Source organism: Mauremys mutica, chromosome 5 (genome assembly GCF_020497125.1).
Source record: "Mauremys mutica isolate MM-2020 ecotype Southern chromosome 5, ASM2049712v1, whole genome shotgun sequence".
Lineage (NCBI taxonomy): Eukaryota > Metazoa > Chordata > Testudines > Geoemydidae > Mauremys > Mauremys mutica.
Window position 1 is genome coordinate 138,358,603 of NC_059076.1, and position 15,066 is coordinate 138,373,668.

Sequence of the window (15,066 nt, forward strand, 5' to 3'; positions counted from 1 at the left end):
AGTCCCGTTTTCTAAACCTTTTCTCATTTTGGCTGTTCTCTGGACTCTCTCCAGTTTGTCCACATCTTTCTTAGTGTGTGGCACCCAGAAGTGGACCCAGTGCTCCAGCTGAGACGTCACAGCTGCCGAGGAGAGCGGAACAGTTACCTCCCGTGCCTTAGGCATGAAATACCTGTTACTACACCCCCAGATATTAGCCTTTTTTGTAACTGCATCGCATTTTTGGCTCTCATTCAATTTGTGATCCACTATCACCCCCCCCCCTCCCCCGATCCTTCTCAGCCTTCCTGGTTATTCCCCGTTTTGTAGTTGTGCATTTGATTTTTTTCCCCTTTCTATGTGAAGTACTTTGCACTTGTCTTTATTGAATTTCACCTTGTTGATTTCAGACAAATTCTCCAATTTTTCAAGGTCATTTTGAATTTTAATCCTGTCCCCACCCAAAGTACTTGCAACCCTTCCTGGCTTGGTGTCATCTGAAAATTATATAAGCATACTCTCCTCTCCCATTATCTAAGTCATTAGTGAAGCTGGAGTCATGACCGAGCTAGATTCTATTCCAGATGTGGGCAAACTATGGTCTGCGGGCCACATGCGGCCCGCGGGACCTTCCTGCCAGCTGGGGAGTTCAGCCCCCAGCCCTTCCCCCACTGGGCCCCTCCCCCGCAGCCATGCCGCCGCGCGGGCAGCTCTCTGGGCGGCAGAGCAGCGCGCTCCTGCCGAGCAGAGTGGCAGCGTGTCTGGCTCCCAGGGGCGGCTCTAGGGATTTTGCCGCCCCAAGCACGCGCTTGGCATGCTGGGGCCTGGAGCCGCCCCTGCTGGTTCCGGCCGGGCAACGCAGCTGCCAGACATGCTGCTCTGAGTGGCATGGTAAGGGGGCCGGGGCTGGGGGGTTGGATAAGGGGCAGGGAGTCCCAGGGGGCAGTCAGGGGACAGGGAGTGGTTGGATGGGGTGGAGGTTCTGGGGAGGGCGGTCGGGGATGAGGAACGGGGGGGTTGGATAGGTGTGGGCCCCGGGGGGCCTGTCATGGGATGAGGGTGTGGATAGGGGTCAGGGCAGTCAGGACTGGGAGCAGGGGGATGGTGGGTGGATGAGGGTGGGGTTCTGGGGAGTGGTTAGTGGCCAGAGGTGGTTAGGGACGGGGCGGTTGGATGGGACCCAGGGCAAGCCACAGTTGGATGGGTTGGGGGTTCTGAGGGGGGCAGTCGGGGGTGGAAAATGGGACGAGTCATGCAGGGGGCAGGGGCCAGGCTGTTTGGGGAGGCACAGCCTTCCCTACCCAGCCCTCCATACAGGTTTGCAACCCCAATGTGGCTCTCAGGCCAAAAAGTTTGCCCACCCCTGTTCTAGTCCCACCTCTGCCATTGACTTTCTCTAAGACCTTGGTCAAGCCACTTCACGTCCCTGTACCTTAGTTTCATCATCCATAAAATGGGGTTAATGACATGAACAAAGCCTCACAATACCCTTGGTTAACTAGTCATTTCATTGCTACGTGCTTCAGTTTCCCATCTCTAAAAAGGGGATAATGATACTGACTGGGAGATCTACTGAGGAAAAGTGCTACTTGTGAGCACGGTATTATTATTATTACTGTTCAAAAAGTGCTGTGAGATCCTTGGATGGAAGAGGGTGCAGGCGGGAGAAGTATTGTTATGGTGGGTATCACCAGGTGCTGTTGTTACCCATAGTCTTCCAGGTTCTTTTTCATAGTGTGCGAGCAAGTTTTGACTCTTGGGAAGACATTCTGGTGAGCTTTGGCTTAGACAGTTTTTGTGTGTGTTTAGGTAGCTTCAGGTTTGAGGGGAGCTGTAGGAGCAGCAGAACACTTTGCTGTCTGCCTTGGCCTGTGGTGACAGTCAATTTTTAAAGCCGGGCTGCTCCTTGGGAATCAAGCCTTAGTGTTGGGCTGAGATTTCTAGGAGAAGGGATTGCCCGCGTGCTGTTTGACCGTCTCTGTTCCAGCACTGGGGTATTGTGTGTAAATCAAACATGTTACATTCAGAATATCCCCGGACCCCGTGTCACTGATTTCCACTCCACCGGGAAGCCAAGACCTGAGTTCTGCCACCACATGGCAGAGGGGTGACTGCGAGCAAGGAGCATCAATATTCTTCTGTCCTCTTCCGCTCCTGGGAGAAGCCTGGGATTGCGGAGTCAGCATCCCGAAGTCTGCGGGGTGGGGGACGGACCCCAGGCCTGGCTCCATTTGAGGTTTGGCTCAGGCGATTTCTTATTGCATCCTTCCCCCTGATATTCCCTTCTAAGAGCTTCTTCTGGGAGTCATGCCATGGCCCTGCCCTGCCTTGTTTAAACATCCTGCCTGCCCAGATTGCAGGGAGCTGTCAGCCCTGGGTTTCCTCCCACTCATTAGACTCCCGGCCTCATCTCATTTGTAGCTCCCTTGTTAACTCCACAGAGGCCTGAAGCCACCCAGCAAGACCAGCCATCAAAGCCTCAGGCGGCTCTGCACGGGGCTCTTTGAACTGGAGGTGTCAGGCCATTATCGCCCAGCATGGGGGCCCAGAAATCAGAGCCCCGCTTGCTGGGTGTCCTAAATTACCAGGGAGGCTGCAGTCGCCTTAGATGAAAAGGCAGAGACCGTTGGGTCCCCCTCCTGTTCCCTTGCTCAGAACAATGGCCGAATTGCCCTGCAGATTGGCTTTTACCGACCTGCTGCTTCCAACCTCGCTTTGCCCAAGTCCCTGGCGTTTTCGGGATTGAGTGTCCCTGGCTCCAGTCTGGCTCCCACTGATGTCAGTGGCAAAGCTGCCCCATTAGAGGTTTGGTGGGCTCAGGAAAGGGGTTAGATCTCGTGTGAAGGCCTGCGGCGCCCCCAAACACCAAGCTGGCACAGTTCTGACTGGGCGGGAAGAGTGCCACCTGACCAACTGGGTCGTTGGTGCCATTTCCTGACGCGTCTGACTTGCCAAGCAACCCAAACCTGCCTAGCTGGTCGTTTCTCACAAGTCCCCAGCACAAGGCGCTGCAGCTGGCTGCAATGAAGCCTGGAGCCACGTATCCTGGCCCAGGGATAGCTCAGTGGTTTGAGCATTGGCCTGCTAAACCCAGGGTTGTGAGTTCAATCCTTGAGGAGGCCACTTAGGGATCTGGGGAAAAAATTGGTCCTGCTAGTGAAGGCAGGGGGCTGGACTCAATGACCTTTCAAGGTCCCTTCCAGCTCTAGGAGATTGGTATATCTCCAATTATTAGGACTCGGAAGGGCCTGACAGGGAGAAAGCAAGAAGTGTGGCAGGTCTGCCCAGTTTTGGATGCCCCCACCCCCCCAAATCTATCCTTTATCAGCCTCTGGGCTCAGATCCAAAAATCTCTCCTTGCCCCAGCGGTGCTCATCTGTACTGTGTAGGAAATGGGGCGGTGTCCCTTTAAATAGCGTGTGAGCCCTCTGGCAGTGCTCACTGACTTTGTGGCCAGGTCTACCAGACAACACAGTGCTGCGGTAGGTATATTAGCCAGTCCTTGCATCGGGGTGACCAGAGAGCAAGTGTGAAATGTTGGCACTGGGAGGGGGGGTAGTAGGTTGCCTATATAAGACAAAGCCCCTAATACTGAGACATCTCGGGTCACTGTACCTTGAATGTCTGTGTCTAGATAGTGAACACAGTTACTTGAGACCCGGCTTGTGCCCCTTCTGCGTGTGGTTTGTGTTGTGTGAAAAAGCAAAAGACACGACAACTGGCAAGGAAGGTGGGCTCCCACCCTGGGCATACAGGGAAATAGCCAGTGAGTGGAAGTGAAACGTAACAGGGGCTGGGGGTCTACTCCGGTCTAGGGGTAGCCTCAGCTCCTACCTTCACCTGTCCTTGGGCCCTGATCCAAGGACCTGCCCTTGCTCAGGCACTCAGCAGAGGGAAGCTCTGCAAGCTTGTTACATCCTCCCTCCCGCCAGCTGCCCCGACTGCGGCTGACTCCCTCCTGAGTCCAGTGGTGTGTCACCCAGAATAACATTCACGCTCTCTCCCTGCCCCAGCCCGCCTGCCTGGAGAGCCCAGGGCATGTAAGTTATTACACTGTGCAACATGAAGCAGTTTATAGGAACTAACTCAGGTAGCAGCCTTTCCCAGGCACTCCCCTCTTCCCCGCCTTTTTCAGTGCCAGCAGCCCGCACTCATTCCTGGTGCCAGAGCCGTGGAGTTCATAGAATCATAGAAGATTAGGGTTGGAAGGGACCTCAGGAGGTCATCTAGTCCAACCCCCTGCTCAAAGCAGGACCAACCCCAACTAAATCATCCCAGCCAGGGCTTTGTCAAGCCTGACCTTAAAAACCTCTAAGGAAGGAAATTCCACCACCTCCCTAGGGAACCCATTCCCGTGCTTCACCACCCTACTAGTGAAAAAGTTTTTCCTAACATCCAACCTAAACCTCCCCCACTGCAACTTGAGACCATTGCTCCTTGTTCTGACATCTGGTACCGCTGAGAACAGTCTAGATCCATCCTCTTTGAAACCCCCTTTCAGGTAGTTGAAGGCTGCAATCAAATCCCCCCTCACTCTTCTCTTCTGTAGACTAAACAATCCCAGTTCCCTCAGCCTCTCCTCATAAGTCATGTGCTCCTTCCCCCTAATCATTTTTGTTGCCCTCTGCTGGACTCTTTCCAATTTTTCCACATCCTTCTTGTAGTGTGGGGCCCAAAACTGGACACAGTTCTCCAGATGAGGCCTCACCAATGCCGAATAGAGGGGAGTCTATAGTCCTGTGTCTTGTCTCCGGCACTGGCCAATGCCAGATGCTTCGGAGGAAGGAATGAAATGTCTATCATCCCCCTAGCCACACTAGCCTGGCCCTTAGTGAGGAAATGTCTCTCTGAGCACCGCCGGCCGCTCTGTATAGCTGGTCCTTTAATTATTGCGTGCGTCTCTCTGTCTGTCCCTCTCTCACCACCGCGCGCACACAGCTGAGTCTCAGACATCCCCAAGGCTGAGAAGCACCATGGGAGAATCGTTCCCCAGCCCCTCGGCTCTGTGTCCGACGTCGCTGTCCTCTAAGGAGGTGTCTACGCTGCAAACCGGGGTGGGACCGCAGCATGTGTTGCTGCAGCTTCATTGCGGTTAGGTGAGCCAAAGCTACCCCAGGCAGGTCTATGCATGCTGCAGTCACCCTCGGATTGCCGTGTAGACGCACCCGCAGTCGTCATGCTTTGATATGGCAGCTGCTGAGTACCAAACGAAGGTGTGCGGAAGATGCAAGGCTCTTTGAACAATAGTGAATATAGAACAAGATCTCTGGCTAAGGGGATGAAAAGAGCTGGAAGGAAACCAGGAGAGGATCACGTGGGCCTCATTCAATCCGTCTTGCGGGCTTGTCTACACTACGGAGCGTTGGCCAGGATAGCTATGCTGGCAAAATCCCCTAGTGAAGACTCAGAGTAAGAAGTTCTGCCAAGACAGCTAAACCAGCTCCCTGAACGACGTTAGCTAAGCCGCCAGAAGCGTTCTGTTGGTATAGCTACGTCTACACTGGGCTTTTGCTGGCATAGCGACGGTGGCCAGAGGGTGCGGGTTTTTTCCCCCCACACTCTTAGCTGACATAGCTATGCCACAAAACTTTATCGTGTAGACCAGGCCTGAATCTCCAACCACTTGTGGCCATTCGTGCCACCACAGGGGTTTTCACGAGAGCAGGGGTGTGTACCTCAGTCTCGTGCCAAATTTCATCTCCAGTCTTCATAGTTTGTTGAAACTGAATCATCCTCCTTGCCGTTTTGGCCAGCGGTCGTATTATTCTTCACTTCCCGAGCCAAACTGTTGTGGAAGGTGGCTGTTAAGGTGCCATGTTCCACCCCAGAGGTGGCTGCATTTCATCGGTGGCCTACTCCTGTTCTTTGGGATGAAAGGGGCTGTGAAAATAGCAGATATTGTCACCTTCCTTCTCCTTGACACATAATCTCTTATCATTAATGCCCCCTCCTTGGGATCACAGAGAGGAAAGTCCTGTCAACACTGGGAGAGGCACAAAGCCGGCGGGGGCTTACTTTGGTATTAATCTCTCCTGACAATATTTACCCCTGGTGTTAAAAAGGTCAGTGCAAAAATAAGGGTCCTTACTCTGCTCCTTCCCCTTTTCTACCCTTTCCTCACCCCCACACTGCTTTGCTTTGCTTTGCTTTTGGTGATTTTCTTTACTTTTGGTGTTAATTTGTATTAAAGAGTCTTAAGACCCTTGAGAGATTTGGAAGGGGCAGGGGGGCTTTGACACAGTCATGAGAGGTAAAGGAGCAAGGGCTGACGGGCAGGGTGGAAGAATGAGGTGTCCGGCCCCCTGCATCTTGTTCCTTGCCCAGCAACACACAGCCAGGTAACACTTCCCTTCTCATTCTCCCTGCCTGTAGAACAAACACCTTCACGGTGGGAGATGCGAGGGTCTTTGCATGCAACAGCTCCTGGAGGGAAGGGCTCAGAGATCAGCCTGGAGATCCTGAACTCTTCCTAGAAGCATCGGCCGGCTCTGTGTATGTCAACACAGCAGTCCGGAGGGGTGGCTGGGGCCTGCGTCGATGTGCCCAAGCTAGCTTCGAACTAGATCCCACCTAGCTCAAGGAACAACAGCAGCAATGCTGGGGCAGCCCGCGCCTAGGGTCCTGGGCGGCCTGGGCTTTGCTAGATCAAAGCTACGGGTGCTGCAGTCACCCCTCCCGGTTGCAGCATGGGCGTGCGCTCTGAAGGGTCAGCTCTGCCCATCATCCCTCTGGGTCGGTCAGCCCAGTGCTATGCCATTTACTGAGGTTAACGGTCTCATGGCACTTTTCATTCGAGATGGGCCTTCCCACCAACGACCTTGCCCAAACTGTCCTCCCTAGTGCAGCGTGCTGTGCACCAGCTGGTGGTTGCCATCCCACCCCAGAGGTGGCTGCATTGCAATGGCGCTGTCTGGGGATGGCAAGGTGCTTGGTGCTCTTTGGGGATGGGAGCAGCTGTGGGAAAGTAAGACATCCTGCTTGCTTAGGGTCCCCTCCAGAGCGGAGAGTTACGCAGACCAAATCGCAGTGAAATGGAAAAACTGACCCGAGCCAAATGGCTGTCCCAGTAACCTACCAACCAAATCCTGCATCGTGGTGGGGGTTTGACCCTTGCAGTCCCTTCCAACCCTATGGTTCTATAAAAGGGGGCCGGGTGTCCCAATCCCCCCCACCCCCCAGGAACCAGTCAGCTGCTGTCAGAACAAATAAGACTCTCCATCCCCATCACCTCCCATCCCATGTGAGTGTCTGCCCTACAGAGCGTCACCAAAAGGGTCAAACACTGCACAGTTCCGTCAGGTGGTGAGAGCCAGGCTTTCGGTTTGACCCATTATAACAGTTAAGGGGTGACTTGATCACAGTCCTAAGCATCTATATGGGGAACACACATTTAACAGGGCTGTCAAGCGATTAAAAAAATTAATCGTGATTAATCACGTGGTTAAACAATAACAGAATACCGTTTATTTAAATATTTTGGATTTTTCTAAATTTTCAAATAGATTTTCAATTACAGCACAGAATACAAAGTGTACAGTTCTCACTTTATATTATTACAAATAATTGCACAATAAAAAAGGTAAACCAAAGAAACAGTATTTTTCAATTGACCTTATACAAGTACTGTAGTGCAATCTCTTTGTTGTGAAAGTGCAATTTACAAACATAGACTTTTTTTTTTACATAACTGCACTCAAAAAAAACAGTGTAAAACTTTAGAGCCTACAAGTCCACTCAGTCCTATTTCTTGTTAAGCCAATCGCTCAGACAAACAAATTTGTTTACATTTGTGGGAGATAATGCTGCCCACTTCTTGTTTACAATGTCACCTGAAAGTGTTCACATGGCACTGTTGTAGCCAACGTTGCAAGATATTTACCTGCCAGATGCGATAAAAATTCATATGCCCCGTCATGCTTCAACCACCATTCCAGAGGACATGTGTCCATGCTGATGACAGTTTCTTCTTGATAACGATCCAAAGCAGTGCAAGTTCATTTTCATCATCTGAGTCAGATGCCACCACCAGAAGGTTGGTTTTCTTTTTTGGTGGTTCAGGTTCTGTAGTTTCCGCATTGGAGTGTTGCTCTTTTAAGACTTCTGAAAGCATGCTCCACACCTTGTTCCTTTCAGATTTTGGAAGGCACTTCAGACTCTTAAACCTTGGGTCCAGTATAGTAGCTATCTTTAGAAATCTCACATTGGTACCTTCTAAGCTGGGTCGTCATCCGAGACTGCCATAACATGGAATACATAGTAGAATGCAGGTAAAACCGCGGAGCAGGAGACATACAATTCTCCCCCAAGGAGTTCAGTCACAAACCTGCAGGGCTCAGGTAGTGTTTCTAGCTTTTGCAATTTTTCAAAATCCTTCTCTGTCGATGCTTTTGAAGAGCGAATGTGGCTGTGATAGCAGCTTTATTGCAACGCAGGTGCTGAATCATAGCCAATGTGGAATTCCAGCTGGTCGAAATATCTTGTACAAGAGGTTTTTGTTTGTGTCCATTTGCAGCTTGTTGTATTCCTAGCTCTGGAATGTGCTTGAAATGGCTCACAAGTTTTCTACATTTTGCCAGCCTGTTTTCAAAACCACCATCTCTGAGCACTACTGTGATGGATCACTGCAGAGAGCGATGCATGTCATCGGTTCAAAAGGCAAGTGGCTACCATATTATGTGCACTGTCAGTACTAATTGCTGTTACCTTTTCTGGACTAGTCCATTCTTTCGCAACCTCCAAGAAATGCTCTACACATGCTTCAGTATAATGTCTCTCTTCAGTACGCGTTACCGTTACAGCAAACAACTGCAGTGTCCATGGAGCGTCAATCAGATGTGCCCGGACTCCAAGATAGCTGTGATTGCTCAAGGATGTCCAGTGATCGCCAGTCAAAGCAACAGCGAGTGCATTTTTCAGAAGTTCCAACTTTGCAGTCTTCTCATTTTCATATAGGTCATGTCTTCGTGATGCAGTGCTTCCTCGGGAGGGCTCAGTGTATGACTGATTGGAAGATGCAATCTGAATAACATCTCTTACCCCTCTGTCATCCACAATGTTGAGTGGTCTGCAGTCCATAGCCATCCACTTTGCAGTAGCAGTGGTTAAATTGGACTTTGTTTAATCCCTGGGTTTGTAGCGATCCTGAAACTCTGCAATCGTACACTGTCGTGGCTGGCTGGATTCATTTGCCAGCGGCCGGTGACCCGGCCATTAGGGGAAGCTAGCCCCTGGCCCCTCCCCCTCCCTTCTGTCCCCACCCCGCCCCGCAGGAGCCCAGAGCACCCACATCGCGGACTGCGGACCCAGCACTGGGCAGCCACCCCCACCCCCGGTGCATCAGGCAGCCAGGTGGAGCAGCCGCAGCTCCAGCTGCCCTGAGTCCCTGCAGGAGGCAGGCCAGCCAGCCTAGGCCAGGGCAGAGGGCCAGGAACTGCAGGAGGGGGCATGGGGGCGGAGCATGGGCACGGCCACGCCAGGCTGTTGGGGGAGGCCCAGCCTCCGATACCTGCCGCCCATGGGTGGTGGGTTATCTGGAGCACAAGATCTGGAGGCAAAAGCATGCTTAGCACGTAGGCGGTACTGCGGACTTGAAGTACTTCTATGGTGTTGGACCTCAGCCTTGGAATAGCTACAGATAAGTCTTTTGAGCCAGAGAACCATCCGGAAGTATTTTAAAAATACTGGTGAAATGGGCACAGATCTCTGTACCCTCAGGGCTTCCGTGGCGTGTAGGCCACGTGCTGGGTCTCTGCACAGGGCATGAATTCCAGCCACTGTGCAATCTGCAGCCCGCTATGCCCGCACAGTGATAGCTGCAGAGCCGCCGTCACGCACGCTGGCTTTGTCTAGGCTAGGGCGTGTGGCTGGAGCGCGTTAGCCAACACCCATCTTCCGTGTAGATGAGGCAGCGTGGAGTTTAACACCAGCTCGGTCTTGGCTCCCTCCCTCTCATCTGACACTTTTAGAACCTGTTAGCTAACGCGTGCTACCAACACATCCCGATGGAGCCCAAGCCAGCAATGGGTGCACGGACAACACCCTCTCTGACAAACACTCGCACGCACATACCTCCCCAGTAATAAAATACAGGAGTACAAAGGATTTGTCTGTTTGAACATGGCTGGGAGAGGCCAAGGGGTAAATCTCTATCTGATCAGAAGCCGTTTGCCTTGATTGCCATGTGCCCAGGACGTGGGGGTGTGTGTCTGGCCAGGATGGGGCGAAGAGGGGATGGGGCTGTTGTCAAAGGGTTTTAATTCAATGACGTGCACCTTTTTAACTGGTTCAGTCGCACCATGAGGCTGCGATATCAGCACACAGATACCAAGAAGCCCAGGGTCATAAAGATCTAGGAGTGATTTCAGCCTGAAGGGAGTTCTCGTGTGCTTGGTGTTGCAATACCAGTAACACCAAAAGATGCTCCACTGCCGCAGTGCTGGTGAGCGGCTCAGTAGGTTACATGGGCTGGTGGAATACATTTCCCAGGGGAGTGCCAGAAGCCTCACGCCGGCACACTTAAAACTAGACGGGACCAAACATATACATACTCTAGGGGATGCTTCAATAGGGAGGCAGGATGATCTAGCGGTTAGGGCACTTGGCTCGGATCCCAGCTCTGCCACAGACTTCCTGGGAGAGTTTGGGTGAGGCCTCTCATCTCTGTGCCTCAGTTCCCCATCTGCGCTATGGGGATAACAGCACCTCCTGGGGTGTAGTGAGGCTAAATCCAGCAAGGATTGTGAAGTGCTCAGATACTGTGCTGAGGGGGTGGGGGGTTATAGGTATTTAAGGTGAATAGCAGAGGCTGAATTAGAGAATGACCCCATGCACGTGGCTTTCGATGGTATTCTAGGTGTGGCTTAATATGAGATGAGGGGAGTTATTCCAAACTTAAGGCAATAACAGTATGAATCTAAAAGCTCTTTGCAAGCCTCCCTGCACCCCAGTAAGGTGTAACCAGCCCTACTTTACACAGAACCTTATAGGTTAAGGCCACCCAAGACTGGTAGAGCTGGGACATGAACCCAGGAGTCCGGCACTTTAGTCATTAGACATTTCTGGGGCCACTGAATAAAACTTCAGAAATGCCATAAAACGAATGAGATGAATGAAGCGGAAGAGGCTAGCTCTTGGAGACCACTAGGGGGCAGTATGTGCATACAGAATGATCCCAGCCTCTGGGACATGGGCTGGGAGGGAACATAGGGTGGCCAGACAGCAAATGTGAAAAATCGGGATGGGGGTGGGGGATAATAGGAGCCTATATAAGAAAATGACCCAAAAATCAGGATTGTTCCTATAAAATCAGGACATCTGGTCACCTGAAGGGGACAATACTTTGTTAAAGCAAAAGAACCCAACACCCCAAACGTGTCTCTGAAACTAGAAACAAGTGGGGCTTCCCTATGGAAGTGGAACTGGATGGCCAGAGGGACTGTTCTACAATGGTAGGATAATTATTAGGGGGTCTATTTGCTGACACGTGTGTGCGCGCTCTTGTGTGTACGTGCCCAGATCCGTGAGCTTTGTTCATCCCATTGCCTCGAGCATCTCATGTATGTGGGCGAGGGCATCTGTTATCATTATTAATTCTTTGGACTATGTAGTGTCTCAGGCGCCGAGCCACGTTGTGCTAGGCCCTGTACAAAATTGTAAAGAGATGGGCCCTGCTTCGAAGAGCTCAGAGTCTAAGCAGCGTCCCCATGCTTCTGCGTCGTTCGCTCCCACTGCCAAAATCTTCCCCATACATACAAGCAGGCGTAAGTAGCTGTCTCCTGCCTCCACCATAGCTAAGCACATCCCGTGTGTGTGTGTGTACATACGTACACACGTTTGTGATCTGCTCACACCATCCCCTATGCAGCATCACTCTTGAGAAAGCCACAGGTAATTAAAGCAGGATGGGCCAGAGGTTTACTCCAGGGTGGGGGAAGGGACTGCCTCTGAAGTTTATAATCAGAGCAAAGTAGGCACAAACTTTCAGTCTCAAAATGGAAGGTGGTTTCCTTCCCCCCAGCCCCAGGCCCCCAGCTCCTTATCTCAGGGCTCCCAAGTGGAACAAATGGGCACAGGGCCGGGGAGTGAAGGAAAGAACAGGAGGAGGCATTAGATAGAAAATGAGCCTGTTTTTATTCAGGTGGCTAAGCCAGGCCAGATGGAACAGATAAAGCATGATGTTCTGGGCCAGGCCTATTAGTCAGAGCCAGGCAAACAGCCCCTAAACACCCCTCTATCTCGTTTGAATCAGGCAGTTTTTTAAAGCAGCAGGTGCCTTTTTTCCAGGGGGCAGAGATCGAAGCGAGATAGCTCGGGGGAGCCACCAGCCATGCAGGGGCTAAACATCAGCGAGCCAAATGCCCTGTAACGAACACAGCCAAGGAGAGCCCGATTCTGCTTCCTCTAGGAGCCAGCAGCCCGACACGCAGGGACATCAGGCCCCCAGTTGCGGCGTGAGCCATTCCGCGGAGGCTGCTGCACGCTGGGAATTTTCCTCTGCCGGAAAAGCAGCGGGAGAGGCTTGAGCGTGACCTTGCTTGGGGGCTGAAGGGAATGTGATTCTGACGTGCTAACACCGCACAATCAAGGATTTCATTATTTTCATTAGTAGTCTCATTGCCGGCTTTTTACATTTCTTAATAAGAACTTCCCCAGCCACGCTCGGCTGGCCGCCTTATCGGAGACATTTCGCTTCCTGTCCCCGTCCTGTTTGATCTTGGGCTGCTAAATGGGAAATGCCTCCCGCCATGTAATTGAAAGTGTGGCTGTTCAAAGGGAATTAGAGCTGGGTTTGATTATTCTGGTGGGTTCGGTCGGTTTGTTCTTGTTTTCTTTCCCTTCCCCGTCAGCCCCTTTGGGCTGTTTGTAAATGAAAATGTCACCGACGTACAAGCTGGGGACAAGACCGCGGCAGGGAGCTGTGCTGTGGGCAGTGGCTTCTGGGGCAAGGGGGGGTTGATGGAACTGGGGAGGCAGGGGCTGCCACGGCTCGTCTTCCCCCAATGGGGAAGGGGAAACGGGGGAGGGCGGGTGGCATGGCCAAAAATGGCACCATGCTGCCCGGCGGGGGGAAGGATCCATCCAGAGCAATTGTTGGAGGTGCTGCCTTTCCTCGGGAGCTTTCACTAGCAGGGCCCCCCCCCCGGGAGGATTTAAAGCTGCCCCCCAAGGCAAGGCCGAGCTGGGCAGTAGAGGGAGATGGGGGCAGGGGCAGGGTTGAGCCATAGGGCAGGGGACGGGGCAGGAGGGAGGGAGTGGATATGACAAATCAGGTGGGATTCTTTCCCCACGTTGAGCCCTGCACTCCTGAAAGAGGGTGTTTTGGCCACTAAGTAAGGGGGTTAAGTTTAGGGTGACCAGACAGCAAATGGGAAAAATCGGGACAGGGAGTGGGGGGTAATAGGAGCCTATGTAAGAAAAAGACCCCAAAATCGGGACTGTCCCTATAAAATAGGGGCATCTGGTCACCCTAGTTAAGTTACCCCACCTCCTGCACCCGGACAAGCGACGCTCTGCCGTAGTCACATAGCCCACGCGTTGGGGGGCAGGAATCTGCTCGTCAGCACCTGGGCAAACTGGAGAGGAAAGGGTTTCCCGCTCCCCCAGCCTCGGGACTGCCACCTCAGAGCACGTGCTCTGAAGTTTGCTCTAGTGACTAAGGGGGCAGAGCTGGTGACTCCGATGAGCTCTCTCGTCTCTCCAGGCCTGGCTCTGGTCGCTATTAGCCAAACGACGCCCTGGTTTTCCACGACGTGCTGCATGTCACGGGCATCCCCTAGACGTGCAGCACTCGTGCCCAGCAGCCCTCCCTCAGGATCACTCCCCGCTGGGCGGGGCCCTGCACAAACACCCGGGGCGACCCACGTTGCTAGCAGGCTCAGCGTTTGCTAGGCCGATTGGTCTGACCTGAACTAGCTCCATATCAGGCGTGTCTAATGTGCCTGCCACCACGGGTCTGGTTTTGCTCTTAGGCCTGGTCTACATCAGTCGGGGGTGAGAAAAATCCACATCCTGAGCAGCGTTGTTAAGCCAACTTTGGTCCCTGTGTAATGGGGAGGATTCTTCCATCAACCTCGCTACCGCCGCGCGGGCAGGTGGATTACCTACGCCCCCTGCGATTAGCCGCCTAAGATTACCTGCAACGGGAAAACCCCTCCCCTCGGCGTAGGTAGTGTCTACACTGGGAAGCACGATCGCGGTGTAGCTGTGACCCCGTAACGTTTGAAGTGTAGCCCAGCGCTTGGTGTGGAGCTTATTCGCTCTGGGCAGAGCTCCAGACAGTGGGCGTTTCGCTGAGCTGAACCTCCGAACCCCTGCACCAGTTTGAACCCCGGCTCAGTGGTGGGCGTTGGGGCGGCGTTGGCTTTACCCATTCCACCCCCTTGTCTGGTAGTTCAGAGTCCTCCTCTCTGCGCTGCTGGGCCTCATTTCACAGCCGCCTGGACCGCAAAGAGCGTCTCTTTCCCGGGCTGGTGTGCAGCCGGCTCCTCAGCCTCTCGTGAACGAGCCGAGCTGCTCAGTGCTGCCACCAGGGGCCTCTCACGCAGCAGTTTTCTGCAGACGGGGAGAAAAATAATACAGGAGCTGCAGCTGGCCTGTCCGCCGGGGGGATAGGATGGCCGTGGAGTGGGAGCCGTGGCCCCCAGAGGGCTCCAGACACGGCACCGCCCCAGTGGGAGCTTCCCAGCACACCCGGGTGACGTCCCTTAGGAGGGTGGGTTCTGGCCCTACCTCCTCCCCAGCCGCTTTGGGTGGCTGGCGGCTAGGCAGGAGCATGAGAGCGCCCCTGCCCAGAGAGGCCCGTCACCGTCAGACCTTGGCTGGGGTAGTGTGGACAACATGGGCCTGTTCCCGCTGCAGCTTACAGAAGCCAAGGCAGGTCCTGTAACCCCCGTTATGGCCTCGCTCTGTAGGGAAAAGACGGTACACTGGGATCGTTGAGGTCAGAGGCGAGAGCACCGTGCTCCAGGCCCGTGTCTGTCAGCAAGGGAGGGGGTGTCAGCTGCTCCCCTTCCCCAAAGGGGGCCTGTGGTGAGGTGAGACTCACCCGGCAGCGCCTCCTGCTGGTTATCCTGGGAATTAGCTGTTTCC